This window comes from Hyperolius riggenbachi, chromosome 8, assembly GCF_040937935.1.
Source record: "Hyperolius riggenbachi isolate aHypRig1 chromosome 8, aHypRig1.pri, whole genome shotgun sequence".
Taxonomy (NCBI): Eukaryota; Metazoa; Chordata; class Amphibia; order Anura; family Hyperoliidae; genus Hyperolius; species Hyperolius riggenbachi.
Genome location: NC_090653.1, coordinates 152,810,476 through 152,825,645, shown reverse-complemented (window position 1 = coordinate 152,825,645; position 15,170 = coordinate 152,810,476). Strand labels below are relative to the sequence as shown.

General features: G+C 43.3%; 1 protein-coding gene across 2 annotated transcripts in view; it reads right to left on the bottom strand.

Annotated features, from left to right (window-relative positions):
* LOC137528352 (homeobox protein CDX-4-like) overlaps window positions 1-15,170 on the bottom strand; it is a 61,685-nt gene that overhangs the window by 45,085 nt on the left and 1,430 nt on the right. Inside the window, exon 1 of one of the 2 annotated variants that reach the window (XM_068249642.1) lies at window positions 9,419-9,495. The exons of the other annotated variant lie outside the window; for it this stretch is intronic. The gene's annotated coding sequence lies outside the window, so the exon portion shown is untranslated. Of the gene's footprint in view, window positions 1-9,418; window positions 9,496-15,170 lie in introns of those variants that run through there. 2 annotated transcript variants of the gene reach the window in all.

The window sequence follows — 15,170 nt, the reverse complement described above, 5'->3', positions numbered from 1 at the left end:
TCACTTATTAATCAGTGTTTCACAAAACCACATGCTAAAATGCCACTCACTTCAGTAAACTGGATTTTAGGTTTACTGGCCACTGTGGAAGTCAAGCTGTATGCTTCTCTGGAATATCTGCTCAAATGCCTTGTGCACGAGAACTGGTGGAGAGTAGCACATCCATTGCTGGTGCAGTTTACTACAATCCACCAAAGCAAAGGACAAGGTGATCCAGGACGGAGCAGTGCTTTTCAGCGCTGCTAGATTTGGGCGCAGCCAGCGCCGCCATAGACTGTAATGGGAATCAGTCTATAGCAGCGCTCAGTGAGTAACGTCGGCTCCGTCAGAAGACGGAGCCGAAGTTGCTTAAAAAGCACAATAATTCGGCCTCCAGCAATCGCTGGAAGCCGAATTATTTCATTCCCCCACTATCCATGGCGGCCTGGAGGGGGAATAGTAATTAAAATGGCCCGGACTTGTGCAGAAGCAGGATCAGCCATATACCGCTGTATCCTGCGCCCAAGTCTCCCGGCGCCGATTTCAAATGTACTCGATCCAGGAAACATTTGTTTAATATATCATCTGCTGTCAGATGGGGAAAGATTGCAATACTTCCCTGCAACAGACAGTGGGGGGGACTGATGTTAGTGAAATAGCAGCATTGGGATTGCAGTCAGATTCACACATCTGCAATGAGAAGTTTTTTTTAATAAGCGCTTTTTCACACAACAATGGGCTCTATTCACAATTATTTTCCGCATGCGGAAATGCACTTGCGGTAAATTTCCGACTGAAATGAGACTTGAGATTCACAAAATTCCGCGCATGAACATTTACCGCATGCGTAAAATTTTACGCATTATCCGCATGCGTAAAAAATGCGGTAAAAGTCCGCAAAAGTTGGTAGTTCCCGCAAAAAAAAAATTTCTAAATTCATAAAAAAAAAAAAAAAAAAAAAAAAAAAAAAAAAAAAAAGGGGCGCCTTATTTCTGGCTTTACTACCGATTTTTTTTTTTATCACCTACTAGTACTTGGTGATATATTTCGCTTCCCATTGACTTAAATGGAGTTTGGAGCCTTGAGTGCTGTGTTTGCTGAACTTTAATTTTTTTGGGGGACAAGTTTTTTTTATGCCACTTTTTTTCCGCATGTTTACTATGTAATTACGCATGTTTCCCAAATTGTATGCATTGTTCCCGCATGCGGGAAACATGCAGAACATTTTTAGTGAATGTGGAAAAAATTCGGAAATTATCACTGGCGGTAATGTAGCGGTTAAAAATCTCTTACCGCATGTGTGATTGTGAATAGAGCCCAATGGGCTTCATTCACAAAACTTCTCATAACGGACTTATTTATCATCTCATTAATAACCTTTTAGCACATTTATAAGCAAAATAATCACTCATAGTATTGTTCCCAATTAACTTCATCCCAAAATTACTTTTCTTACCTTATATTTTTGCTCTTTGGAACCATAAGGCCTCTTTATTTGGAGTAAAAAGCATAACAGAATATACATAAAACAGGATGATAATAGTAACACTATGGACATCATTCATAAAGGATCTGTCGGTAAGGAGAATCAATGCGGGGAAACACTGCTGCCGGTATTTTAGATTTCTGGGTGGGCATTCATAAAAATGTATCCAGTTGCGATAGCAGTGCGGAGATTCCCCGAACTAGGCTGGCGGTAGGCAGGCGGTAGGCTTGCGGAGACATAGGAAGCAGCCGAGTTGATACATTTCTCCGTGTTCCGCTCTACTGCAGCTGCCTGGGAGGTCTGTGTCTCCATTCACTTTACATTGGTATCGCCACATCAGAGGAAGCGGTACTTCCTGACCTCATACCGCTTGAGGTATTCTTTATGAATTTACATTTTGTTACATTTGTTCCGATAATCACCGCACAAAGCGGTGATTTATCACTCTGCTCGGTAGTGTCAGTTTTTCATGCGGAAAGAGGCTTTATGAATGCCGAACTTGCTGAATGTTCGGTAAAGTCAGCTGTTTTAAGCATTTCCGCATGCGGAAATGCTTTATGAATAATAGCCTATATAATATGGTTTTTCTAAAAATCGCACTCTTCCTCCATGTTTTTACATTTTTTTTTAAATCATAACTAACTTCACTATAGATAAAGAACTTCAACCACCTGCAAAGTGAGGTAAAGTGACCACATGCAAGCCACTGAGGCCTAGCCACTCGTCAAATATGTCAATACAGCTCACCCGTCAGAACCAGCGTTGTTGCACCAATGGGTTTGGCGTGCAGAGACCACCCCTGGAGTCACAGGGAATCCACAGCAATCATCAAAGGTCCGCACCATCCAATTTTCAAGTTTCAAGTTTTTTTATTTATAGCTCTTATAAAAAGACATGATTAAAAGCAAATCTGCATGATGATGACGCACAGGCGTTTCGATACTTCTTTCTCAAATCATTGCAGCATCTGACAATACATTACACACCACACACATCTTATATAGGTCTCAAGTGGACCTGATGGAAGACTTACAATTTGCATATTCATGAGTGAACTCTACCATAGGCTGTAAACACTATCTTTAGATTTTCACAAACAAATCATTAGGCACAATTAAAAACCCAATTTCCAACTTTAATTCACATTTCAAACATTTAAAACCACTCTCCAATGTCTTATTTGCTGTTTTTAGCTCCTCGGGAGAAAAAATTATCATATTGTGGGACACTCAACCAATCACCAGTACGCCTACAACGTCCGCCTAAGACTACGTAAATACGCAATAAAATACGCATGTACGCGTACGTTATAGCCAATCATTATCATGCCTACAACGTCCGCATAAAGACTGTTGACGCGTCGCATGCGTACATATGTACGCGTACAGTCAAGACAAGCGTAAAAACGTCCGCAAAGCGACATTTAACGCGTAAAAAACGCGAGAAAAACGCGCAAAAATGTAAAGGAACACACAAAAAACGCGAAAAAAACGCGTAATCAAAACCGTAAAGTTCCAAAAAACGGCACATTGATTGAAAAATGTCTCCACACATGACAACCATCTCCCAACTAAACCTCCATCTATTCAACTCAAGATACGTTATATAATAAGTTTACAAATATCGTATTCACGATTTAACCCCTTGGGTTCCAAAGTATCAAGTCTTTTTATCCAAAAATACTCCCTTTTTAACAACTCCTTTAGTCTGTCAATACAGCTCACCCGTTGCGGGTGCCCACAAAGCATCCAGAATAAAAACAATACACAGTTGAATATTACTGCAGAGAAGCAAAGAGTGATCTCTAACCACATAGGGCTCTATTCTCAAAGACTTCCCGCATGCGGTAAAGTACATGCGGGAAGTTTGCACCCAAAATACCGGCAAGTTGGGATTCTCAAAATGTTCCGCATGTTTTTTCCGCATGCGGAAAAAGTGTGATAAAAGTGCGGGATTCATGCGGTAAAATTTCCGCAAAAGTCGGTATTTTCCGCAATAAAAGATCAATTCTCAAAGATGTTCAGGCGCATCATTTCTTCGTTAATTACCGAATTTTTATCACCTACAAGTAGTAGGTGATATATTCCGCATCCCATTGACTTTAATGAAGTGTGGAGGCTTAAGGGCTGTGCTTGGTGGACTTTAACTTTTTTTTTTTTAAACACTTTTTCATGCGACCTTTTTACCGCATGATTCCCGCATGAATAATGCCTGTTTCCGCATCTTTTTTCCTGCATGCGGAAAACATGCGGAAAATGTTAGTGAATGCTGAAAAAATGCGGAGTTTACCGCTGGCGGGAATTTAGCGCTAAAATTTTGCGGTACTTTTGGCTCTTTGAGAATAGAGCCCATAGGCAGTATGGATGGTCAATGAGATGCAAATTGTTCCCAGCTAATGCAGGATTATACAAATATTTTATGCAAATATATTCAGCTGGAAAATGGACCAATTGAATGCTGCAGAGGTTGAATTTGAATTGTCCATTTTTTAAGACGCGTGAATTTGCGTCCAGAAGTTGAATAACCCTGCATAGGCAGTCCTGCTGACAAATGACAAGCTATCAGATGTTGAAAAGTTTTTGACACAGAGTTTATAAGGAATATTATTTTGTTGTTCTGACATGAATCACTATAGAGGTAGTAGATGACATGTCAAGCTTTTCAGTATAGTGATCCAATAACATGGGTAAAACCAACGTTATCAAGTCACATCCCTCTTCCTCCAATCCATTACACTACACCTCTTCCTGTAAAACAATGCTGTGCTTTAAAAAACTTAAAGGACAACTGTAACTAGAGGGATATGTGGAGGCTGCCATATTGATTTCCTTTTAAACAATACTAGTTGCCTGGCAGCCCTGTTAGACTATTTGGCTGCAGCAGTGTCTGACTCATACCAGAAACAGGCATGCAGATAATCTTGTCGGATCTGACAATAATGGACTCTATTCACAATAAGCAGTTCGGTAAAACATTTTGTTAGGTAAAATACCTCATGCAGTATTTTACACTTTTTTTTTCCAAATTCACAAAAATCTTCTCCCATGAGGCAGAAGTTCGGTAATTTACAGAACAAACTGCCTCAATTCACTAAGTCTTGGTCGGTAAGTTTCACTTACCAGCCTTCTAGCAGGGTAGCAGGCAAGCAGGGAGCTGTGTGTGTGACTCAGAGGTTTTCCAGACTGTGCATACTGTCATTCCTTTAGATATGCTGCAGCCATCAGGGGGAGCTCTTCTGTGTAGTACAATACAAATATGCACATCTAAAGGGATGCATGGATGTCTGCAGAGTTATAGCATGTCTGCTTTGATACACTGAAAGATGCATCGGCATCCCTATTGCATCCAATCACAGGGAGAAGCAGGTTGTGTGGCTCTCCCTATTGGTTGCCTGGCTCTCCCCAGAGGCTGTCTGTCAAGTTACCGCACAGAGACAGCATGGGGAGAGCCAGTTATCAGCTGCTGTGAGCTGGTGAAAAATACCAAACACTTTTGGCCGGTAAATAAGATGTGGAAATCTTTGTGAATTGACATTTCTTGACGTTTCTTGGGGTAATCAATGCACAAGTCGGTTATTTACCTCACTAGTCGGGAACTCTGATTTTCTGTGCGGTAACTGGTTTAATGATTTGTGACTTGGGAAGGGGATCGGTAAAATCAGCTGTTTTGAGCGTTACTGAATGTCTTAATGCTTTGTGAATAGAGCCCATAATCAGAAACACCTGATCTGCTACACGCGTACTCACTGCCCGACGGGTCCGGTGACGTCCCCTTGGCGACGGTCATCAGTGACGCCTCTTCCTGGCGGCGGGTGTGCATGACGTCACGTGGCGCTACACGCCGAGAGCAAACAAGACTTCAAGCGATTGTGGTATTTTGCGCGGGAGTCGTCAGCTATCTTAGCGATCTGATCTGCCATGAGGGTTAATTGTGAGATGACATTACGTGGTCATGCGCCTGTACCCACATCGCAATATCGCAGAAACGACCGCCCGGCGCTCAAAAAAATCATCGGTCGGCAAAAGATTCGTCGGGAAAATTGTGATGTGGGTACATAGCTTTAGAGGCAGAGAATCAGCAGGACAGTCAGACAAACTGGTATTGCTTAAAGGGAAATAAATATGGAAGCCTCCATATCCCTCTCATTACAGTTGTCCTTTAATACAGTGTGAAACATGGGGAAATGTCTGAAAGCTAATAAGGGTTTCCAATGGAAAACCATTTGCAATGTATTTGTCAAAGCTTGTGTGCATACAAATGGGCAATTTCCTATATTGTTTGATTGTATGTGCAAGGCTCTCCTAGGAGTGCCAATAACAAGGATTGCTGTCACATTTTGTCAGCGCTTTGGAAAACAAGGTAATCCTAGTGGTCAATTGGAAATCTAGCTAAAGGTGCCCATACATGGTACAATTTTTCTTTTTTTTTTCGATTAGATAATTTAGTGCGATTATTCCGATAGATCGAATATAAAGATTTTTCCAGCATGTCCGATCTGATTTTTCTCGAAAAAACGAGATAATCGTTCGAATTTCTTGATAAAAAAAAAACATTTTCAACTTTCATTCGATTCGATCATTTAGATCGAATAAACGGGATAATCGAACGTTTTTATTGTATCATGTATGGCCACCATAATAGTTGGAATAGGTACAGTATATGTTATGATTATTACCGTTAATCTATTTGCTAAATAATTTATTTGCGATGAATCAGCATAATCATGATGCCAATTAAATGTTTAGTGAATAGGGATGGTAAATGAGAGGCAAATCATTTTGAGCTGATGCACGATTATGCAAATGTTATATATAAACAGCTTTAAAATGGCCAAATCCAATTTTAACTCGGCAGGATTTGATTTGTTCATGTTCAAGTTGCATATATTTGCATATCAAAATTATTTGCATCTCATTGACCATCCCTATTAGTGAACAAGTAAGGCCACATACACACATCAGACCATAGTCTTTGGAAAATGAAAGATCACAGACCAATCTTACCACCCTTCATGTAGTATGAGAGCCATACTCTACACAGTCTTTTCTATGGAGCTGAACTCCACATCAGGAAAAAATCTTGGCAAGATGCTGCACACACAGATGCTGTACAGACACAAAAGATCAGTATCTGCAAAAGATCTCTTCCTGCCAAAAATCCATTCCTGCAAATTGCAATGATAGTCTATGAGATCTGCAGATCATCATACACACATGATTTAACTGACATTCATCTGCAGATCTGCAGATCTGAAAATCCATCCTGGTGGATCTGATCTGCAGATGAATGTCAGTTAAATCATGTGTGTATGATGATCTGCAGATCTCATAGACTATCATTGCAATTTGCAGGAATGGATTTTTGGCAAGAACAGATCTTTTGCAGATACTGATCTTTTGTGTCTGTACAGCATCTGTGTGTGCAGCATCTTGCAAAGATTTTTTCCTGATGTGGAGTTCAGCTCCATAGAAAAGACTGTGTAGAGTATGGCTCTTATACTACAGGAAGGGTGGTAAGATTGGTCTGTGATCTTTCATTTTCCAAAGACTATGGTCTGATGTCTGTATGTGGCCTAAATATCATAGAGGTAGCAAAGCTGAAATACAGAAGTTACTTGATAGGCAGTGCAGTATAGCACAGTTGTGTGGTCACTGAACTGGGTAACAAACTACAAATGCTCACATCAATTTGCAGCAGGTAAAAAAACTCACAATGTTAGTGGCGTATTTGGAGCCCAAATTAGGCCTGGAACCCACTAAGAAGCGCAAAATGGTATCGCAATCCCTACCGATTTGTGATAGCGTTTTGCAAGCGATTCCCCTGCTCCTATACAATTCATTAGAATGGAAATGCTCCCAAAAGCTGCATCTCCAGCGATTATTTATTTATTCAAGTATTTATATAGCGCTGACATATTAGGCAAAGCTGTACAGAGTTTATTGTCTTGTCACTAACTGTCCCTCAGAGGGGCTCACAATCTAGTCCATACCATAGTCATATGTCTATGTATGTATCATGTAGTGTATGTATCATAGTCTAGGGCCAATTTAGGGGAAGCCAATTAACTTATTTGTATGTTTTGGGTATGTGGGAGGAAACCGGAGTGCCCGGAGAAAACCCACACAGACACGGGGAGAACATACAAACTCACATACATGCAGATGTTGACCTGGCTGGGATTCGAACCAGGGACACAGCGTTGCAAGGCAAGAGGGTACTTTTCCGTTAGCCGGGCGCATCCACTAGGTGGCGATAAAACTCTACCAGAATTACATCTTTCCCTACTATCCATGGTGGCCTGGAGGGGGAATAGTAATTAACGCCACCTAGTGGATGCGCCCGGCTAACGGAAAAGTACTGGCAAGAGCGCTAACCACTGTGCCACCGTGCTTTCCTTAAAGGGAAGGTTCAGGGAAACGTTTAAAAAAATAAAAATCCATATCCACTTACCTGGGGCTTCCTCCAGCCCGTGGCAGGCAGGAGGTGTCCTCGCCGCCGCTCCAGAGGCTTCCGGTCGTCTTCGGTGGCCGACCCGACCTGGCCAGGCCGGCTGCCAGGTCGGGCTCTTCTGCGCTCCAAGGACGGGCTCTTCTGCGTCCCACGCGGGCACGCTGACGTCATCGGACGTCCTCCGGGCTTTACTGCGCAGGCGCAGAACTACTACGCCTGCGCAGTACAGCCCGGAGGACGTCCGATGACGTCAGCGCGCCCGCGTGGGACGCAGAAGAGCCCGTCCTTGGAGCGCAGAAGAGCCCGACCTGGCAGCCGGCCTGGTTAGGTCGGGTCGGCCACCGAAGATGACCGGAAGCCTCTGGAGCGGCGGCGAGGGCACCTCCTGCCTGCCACGGGCTGGAGGAAGCCCCAGGTAAGTGGATATGGATTTTTATTTTTTAAAACGTTTCCCTGAGCCTTCCCTTTAATCGCAATCGCTCTAGTGAAATCTGTCCCATCCATCTACATTGGCAGAGCGTTTAGGAAAATCGCTAAAGATTTAAAGCACTCTCTAAAGGCTCAAAAAAACACTCTAGTGTGTTCCAGGCCTCAGGCAGATTTTCTCATTTGTATGTGACAGCTAAGTTATGTTGAGGTCCAAATGAAACCTTACCTAAATGCATTCTTTAGAAAGAAGAGAATTGTAATTCTTGAGGCCCCGTTTCCACTAGCCGCCGCGCATACTACAAGACACAGACGCGTGGTGACACTTCCTCTTCTGCGAGTACGCAACCGAATCCCGGAAGCCGTGTCACGCATGGCTATGGGATTCGCTGCCACTCGCATGAAAACTGACAGCAATGTCATCTGAATCACTATGGCAAGCGATTCGGACGACGCCAACATTATTCCCTATTGCAGAGTTTCCCTGCAGGACCAATTTCTGTCTAGTAAGTGCAATTTGTTTTATGCGCATTCAGTGAAACAAATATGGTTTTACACTATGGAGCGCTCCTCCGCTTTCCATTTTTTCTGTTCTTTTACAAGAATGACTTCCAGCCAGGCATGAAGGAGCTGCCAGCTGTGTGAAACCACCTTTGTTTGCCCATTTATCTCCAGTGGCCAGAAGCGCAAGATTTCCCCTCATGTTATAGGCTTCAGCCTACGAAGGAGGATCACTTTCACACTAACAGAGGGGACAACCGTGTCACATGGCTGTCCCCAGTACAGTGCTGCTGCAGATCGCAGCGCTGTACAGCATAATTAGACGGTGGTTTCGCTGTCTAACAGTCTCCGAGCGGCGATCGCCTCTAGGGGACTGAAGGCGGAGCTCCACCTTCCAAGCAGGAGATGTGCACGTCTATATGGTGGCATACTGTTGGCATGGGCGAAATGCAGGATCTTACATTTATTGACATAAAATATCATATACTATTTGCCTGCATATATATAGCCATGCTGTTAAAGAGAGCCTGAAATGAAAATAAAAAGTCAAAATAACCATACACAGGTCATACTTACCACCAATGTAGTCTAATACTCAATCTCTTTCTCCTCTCCTGCGTCCCATTTGTCCACTGTGATCAATGCAATTCTCCGTCCTCCATTTTAAAAAAGGCCATTACCCCATAACAGCTTCCTGGTCAGCACACTGTTAAACTGTAATATCACTTGAGCCATAGGGAAACATGGACATTACCTTGCATATTCAGTTGTAACTGACAGCTGCTGATTTATAACTGACAGCAACTGGTATATTTCAGTTCTGACAAAATATTATCAGAACTGAAAGGGATCACTTTAACCCTCTGGGCGATACAATTATATCGCCCAGGAGGTGGCGCAGCACTATTTTTTTAAATTTTTTATTTTTTAAATCATGTAGCGAGCCCAGGGCTCGCTACATGATAGCCGCAGCGCAGCGGCATCCCCCCACCCACTCCGATCGCCTTCGGTGATCAGAGTAAGCAGGAAATCCCGTTCAGAACGGGATTTCCTGCTGGGCTTCCCCGGTCGCCATGGCGACGGGGCGGGATGACGTCACCGACGTCATGGACGTCGTGACGTCAGAGGGAGTCCCGATCCACCCCTCAGCGCTGCCTGGCACTGATTGGCCAGGCTGCGCAAGGGGTCGGGTAGGGGGGGGGCTGCGCGGCACGGCGAGCGGCGGCGGATCGGCGGCGAGCGGCGGCGATCGGAAGTTACACGCAGCTAGCAGAGTGCTAGCTGCGTTGTACAAAAAAAAAATTATGCAAATCGGCCCACCAGGGCCTGAGAAATCCTCCTGCGCGATATACCCCGAGCTCAGCTCGGGATTATCGCTCAGGAGGTTAAGAAGAAAATAGTGAGCTTCTGAGAGGAACTGATGGTGAGGATAGTATGTAATATTCATTTGCAGCTACGCCATGTGTTTATTTTAAATAAGTTTATTCACTTCAGGTTCCCTTTAAGATCCTTCTGTAGTATGCCACTGTCCTGCTGAAGCTTGATAACTGTACAGCTTCTGTTCTTCCATCCTGGTGTGGAATGCTGGCTCCTCCGCCAGGGACAGGCACAAACTACAGATGCTGGCTCTTCTGCCAGCAACAGCACAAACTACAGAAGGTCATGAGATCAGCGGAGAGGATCATTGGGAAACCCCTCCCCCCCACTGGACCAACCACTCCTCTCACACCAGACTGCTCTCCAGAGCACTGAGGATTGCCAATGATCCCCCACACCTAGGCCACCGTTTCTTCAGTCAGCTCCCATCAGGCTAGAGGTTTCGCATCATCTCCACCAGGATATCAAGGCATAAGAACAGTTTTTTCCTCTCAGCTGTCAACCTCTTAAACTTTCTTCATGCATCCCCCACCCCACGTGCCTCCCTTCTCCTCCTTTAGGGTTTCAGTCATTGGCATCGACAAATTGTATATTGTGTTACTCTTGAATATATCTTGCCTACAATGCTGTATATTGTTTTTACTCTGCTGTATATTACGTGCTGCCTCCTACTAAATTCCTGTAAAGTGCCAAATCCTGGCACAAACCAGGCGAATACAATGATTGTGATTGGCGAATACAATGATTGCGATTCTTTTGTATTACCTGCAAAGCTGGTAACATTGCTTCTTATTCCGTCTACTAGGTCATTAATAAATATTTTGTTGCCATAGTAGATTGTAGAAAGAAAGAGAGCTATGATTAAGGAGCCATGAGTTGGCTCCGATACGCATGAGCTATTTTATGCTGTTTCTCTACATTGCTTAGTAAAATTTGAACTTTTAATCCACGGCCGGTGCAGCGGGATTTTTCTCTTCTACGATACATATGGCTTTCTGGTGTCCTGCTCCCGACCTAGGAGTGGAGTGGTTGTAGCGACCTGCCCTGTTTCATCTTAGATTGTAGAAATACTGCAGGAAAAAAGTTCCCAAGTATTGTCTACAAGCGGTGCAAGTTCTTTGGAAAAATGTGCTACATCAGAAGTTGTAGATTTTTATTACTTGGCACTTTTTTCTTAAACGGGCCCCTTAATGGCAAGTTAAAACTGGATAATTCCCTTGAGAAAAGTAGTGCCTAGAGCAATCAGAGGTGGTGTTTCACTTTTGTTAACTTTTTTTTGTTACTTCAAAAGCACATATTTCCTGTTGCATTGCTTTATAGACTGGATTGACTGGTCCCTGAATTCTTCATTAGAGTATATCTGAAATCACTAAAAAGAAATAAAACTGGGTAAGCTTGACTGTGGTCTGCATACCAAACTACAGTGTGTTCAGAAAATGTGTCTTCCCTTAGGCACAAAAAGCGGTTCCAACACAAAGTAAGGAATTTGAAGGGTTTCAACAGCTTTGCACATTTGCATCTAGGGGATGTTGCTGTCTTCCAGTTTAGTGTAAAGAGTGTTAAGAAAGTGCTGGGAGGAAACAGGTCAGCTTGGCACCTAGTATACTACAGATGCCCATTCATTTGGATAGCAGATAGAAGGAATGTTGGCTGTTCCAAAGCTGACACATAAAACTTGCGCCGGTCGTTTTAAAACACACGCATCGCCATAGGCTTACATCAAACTATGATGCAAAATTATGTAACGTTTATTGGGGAAAAGTTGCATCATAGTTTGGTATCAGGCTTTGTTTTTAGATGATTGTGGTCCGAAATGGATGACTTTCTCTCATATGATTGTAGTATGTCACTACATCCATAACGGCACTTATCATGATGTCCATGCTGTATATAGCATTTTTGGCTCAGTCTTTGTAGCAGCCATAGACTTACATGACTTCTGGTCTGCAGCACGTCGCCATAGAGGTCGCACGGTAATGCAGGTATGCGCTCACATTAGATTAACTACTTCCAACGTGTCGCATGTAGTGTGATATGCCCCATTGACTCATTGCCCTAGTGTTAGGCTGCGGTAAAGTGCAGCACCGTGCCAGTGTGAAACTACCCTTAAGGTTAGGCACCAGGTTAAAGTTGTGACCATAGGTGGTAACAGTAAAAAACAAAACCGGACTAATGGTAGTGCGAGGTATGGGATTGAGAGGAAAGTCAGGGTAAAAAACAAGCAATGAGATGTGGACTATGCTAGGTAGTGGATAAGAATGGTCAATGAGATCCTAATAGATTCAAGGTGATGCTAAATTTTTATACATTTGGGCAGATTGGAAATTGACCAATCAAGTGCAGCAGTTGCATATTAACATAAAATTAGGATCAACTTAACAGAATTAGTAGTGTCTAATTGGCCATCCCCTTTAAGGGTAGGTTAGGGTACTAGGAGCAATGTGAATGGGCACCACGTTTATCAGGGCCTCCACCATATCTACAGTATGTGCACTGAGGATCAGGGAGGAATTTTGACAAAAGCTATGCTGCAGCCTGGCTGGCAACCTTACCCCTAGTTTTATTTCTTCAGTTAGTTCAGGTTAGTTTTAAATTGCATACCCTACTTTAATATTAATGATTCCTGTATGAAAATGTCTTCCTATCCAAAGAAAATATCAGGAGTCTTCAGCTGGGCACCTTTATATTTTCTGGAAGATGTTTTGCCACTTTAACTGAGCAATGTTTTCATTTTAACCTAAGCGCACATGAAATTATATTAGTCTAATCTGAAGAAAGGATGGATTAACAATTTATTTACCACATTGTACCCTGCTGCCCATTCATCAAACCTTACCCACCTCTCCCAATGACTCTTCCAATTAAAAAACTGACTGCACGTCTATTTTACCTACCTTAAGATGCTCCTGTTTTATATAGTAATTAGTTATTCCTGTAGATCTACAGTATGTGTGCAGAGCAAACGATCTGCAGTTAATATCCATTGAGATCTCTCTAAAGCTAAGTAACCATGCGAAGACTGAATTGCTGGATACTGCTGATGAACAACATTTCCACAATCTTTATACCAAATGTGTTTAGTGATGGGATGTGGACAACAGCAATAGACCGCAAGTGGATTGCCAATGATACGATCGCTAAATGAAGAAGGTTGCAGGGGGAATTCCATAGACATTAGCGAAAAGATCCTATAAAGATCTGTACACCCGGGGAAGTTGAACGGATTGATCCAATTTGATCCATCATGACGGTCTTTCAAAATTCATGAGCATCGTCGTACATCAGCGGTTTATAATAAATTGTTACATGATATTGATTGAAATGATCATTCATCTGTCATTTTAACAGATAAAATCTTGCTGTGGGTATGGACCTTAAGCTGTTACATCTACAAACATAGGCTTTTCTCCATAGAATCCTATTTGTATTTTTTATTTATCCCGGGGCTGTTTTGAAACACTATTCCATGTAAAAAAAAAAGTAAACACATTTGGTTTAGTTGTGTATTCATTGCAGATCATTTAAACTGAGTTCCAATTTTGAAAAAATTGCATCCAATGCTGTTTTCACAGTAGTCCGCAACCACAACATGGACAGTTACAGCGAATTTAAAGTGAACCCGAGGTGAGAGTGATATGGAGGCTGCCATATTTAATTTCTTTTAAACAATACATGAGAAATCTATTCCTTTTCACAAACAGACCATCAGGGGGCGCTGTATGGCTGATATTGTGGTGAAGCCCCTCCCACAAAGAAATTCTGAGTACATACCCTTGGCAATTTCCTGTCTGTGAACCTTGCTGCATTGTGGGAAATGGCTGTTTATAGCATACGTCACCAACACGGAAGTGAAGGACGAGAGATCATCGGCTGCACGCATGGACCACCCGGCGGCTTACCGCTTCACATCGCCGCATTGTACCGTCACTTAGCAGTAAGCATTGGCCTGCACAGCGCCCACCAGATCCACGGGGACAGGAGCCAGAAGGGGACGAGTCAGCGGACTAAGAGCGGGCACAAGAATACACTTGGAAACGCAACCCCTTAGAGGTAATTGCCGCGGAACACAGGCAGGAACATAAGAGGACACGGGGCACAATTGAGGACACAGGGCATAGAGGGGCACATGAAAAGTAGTGTAACTACTGCAGGGACACAGGCGGACACATTAGACATAAGGTAATTGCTGCGGGGACTCATAGCGGCGCCAGGAAATTGAGTTACCAAGCAGGGATTTCTACCAGGCATCTAGCATCCGGACCATAAGGCGCAGTGACTTTTTCCCCCCATGTGTTGGGGGAGAAAAAGTGCGTCTTATGGTCCAAAAAATACGGTAGCTGAAATGTTGTCTATAAGCCCCAGTGCACACCAAAACCGCTAGCAGATCGTCAAAACGCTAGCGGTTTTGGGAGCAGAGAGCAGATATTTGGCCGGGTGCACACCAAGCGGATTTTGTATGCGATCCACCAGCCGCATCAGCCAGTGAAAACGCTTGGCTATTGTATTTCAATGTGTGGTGCACACCGGCGGTTTGAGGTTTTTTAGCAAACCGCAAACGCGCAGGAGGCGCGTTTGCGGCTTGGCAAAAACCTCAAACCGCCAGTGTGCACTATCCCATTGCAATACATTAGCCAAGCATTTTTCCAGGCGGATGCGGCCGGCGGATCGCTCCAAAAACCGCTCGGTGTGCACTGGGCCTAAAAGTGTGCTGGATATAGCTGAGATTTTTTTTTTGGCTATAAGGCCTGGTGCACACCAGAGGAGTTTTTCTGAGCGTTTTGAGTTTTTAAATCTGCTGCTAATGTTATCCTATGTGTCTGTGCACACTGGAGCAATGAGGTTTTGTAAAAAAAAAAACCATAGCATTACATTGGGAAGAGCTTTTGAAACCTCTAAAAGCTCTTCCCAATGTAATGCTATGGGTTTTTTTACAAAACCTCATTGCTCCAGT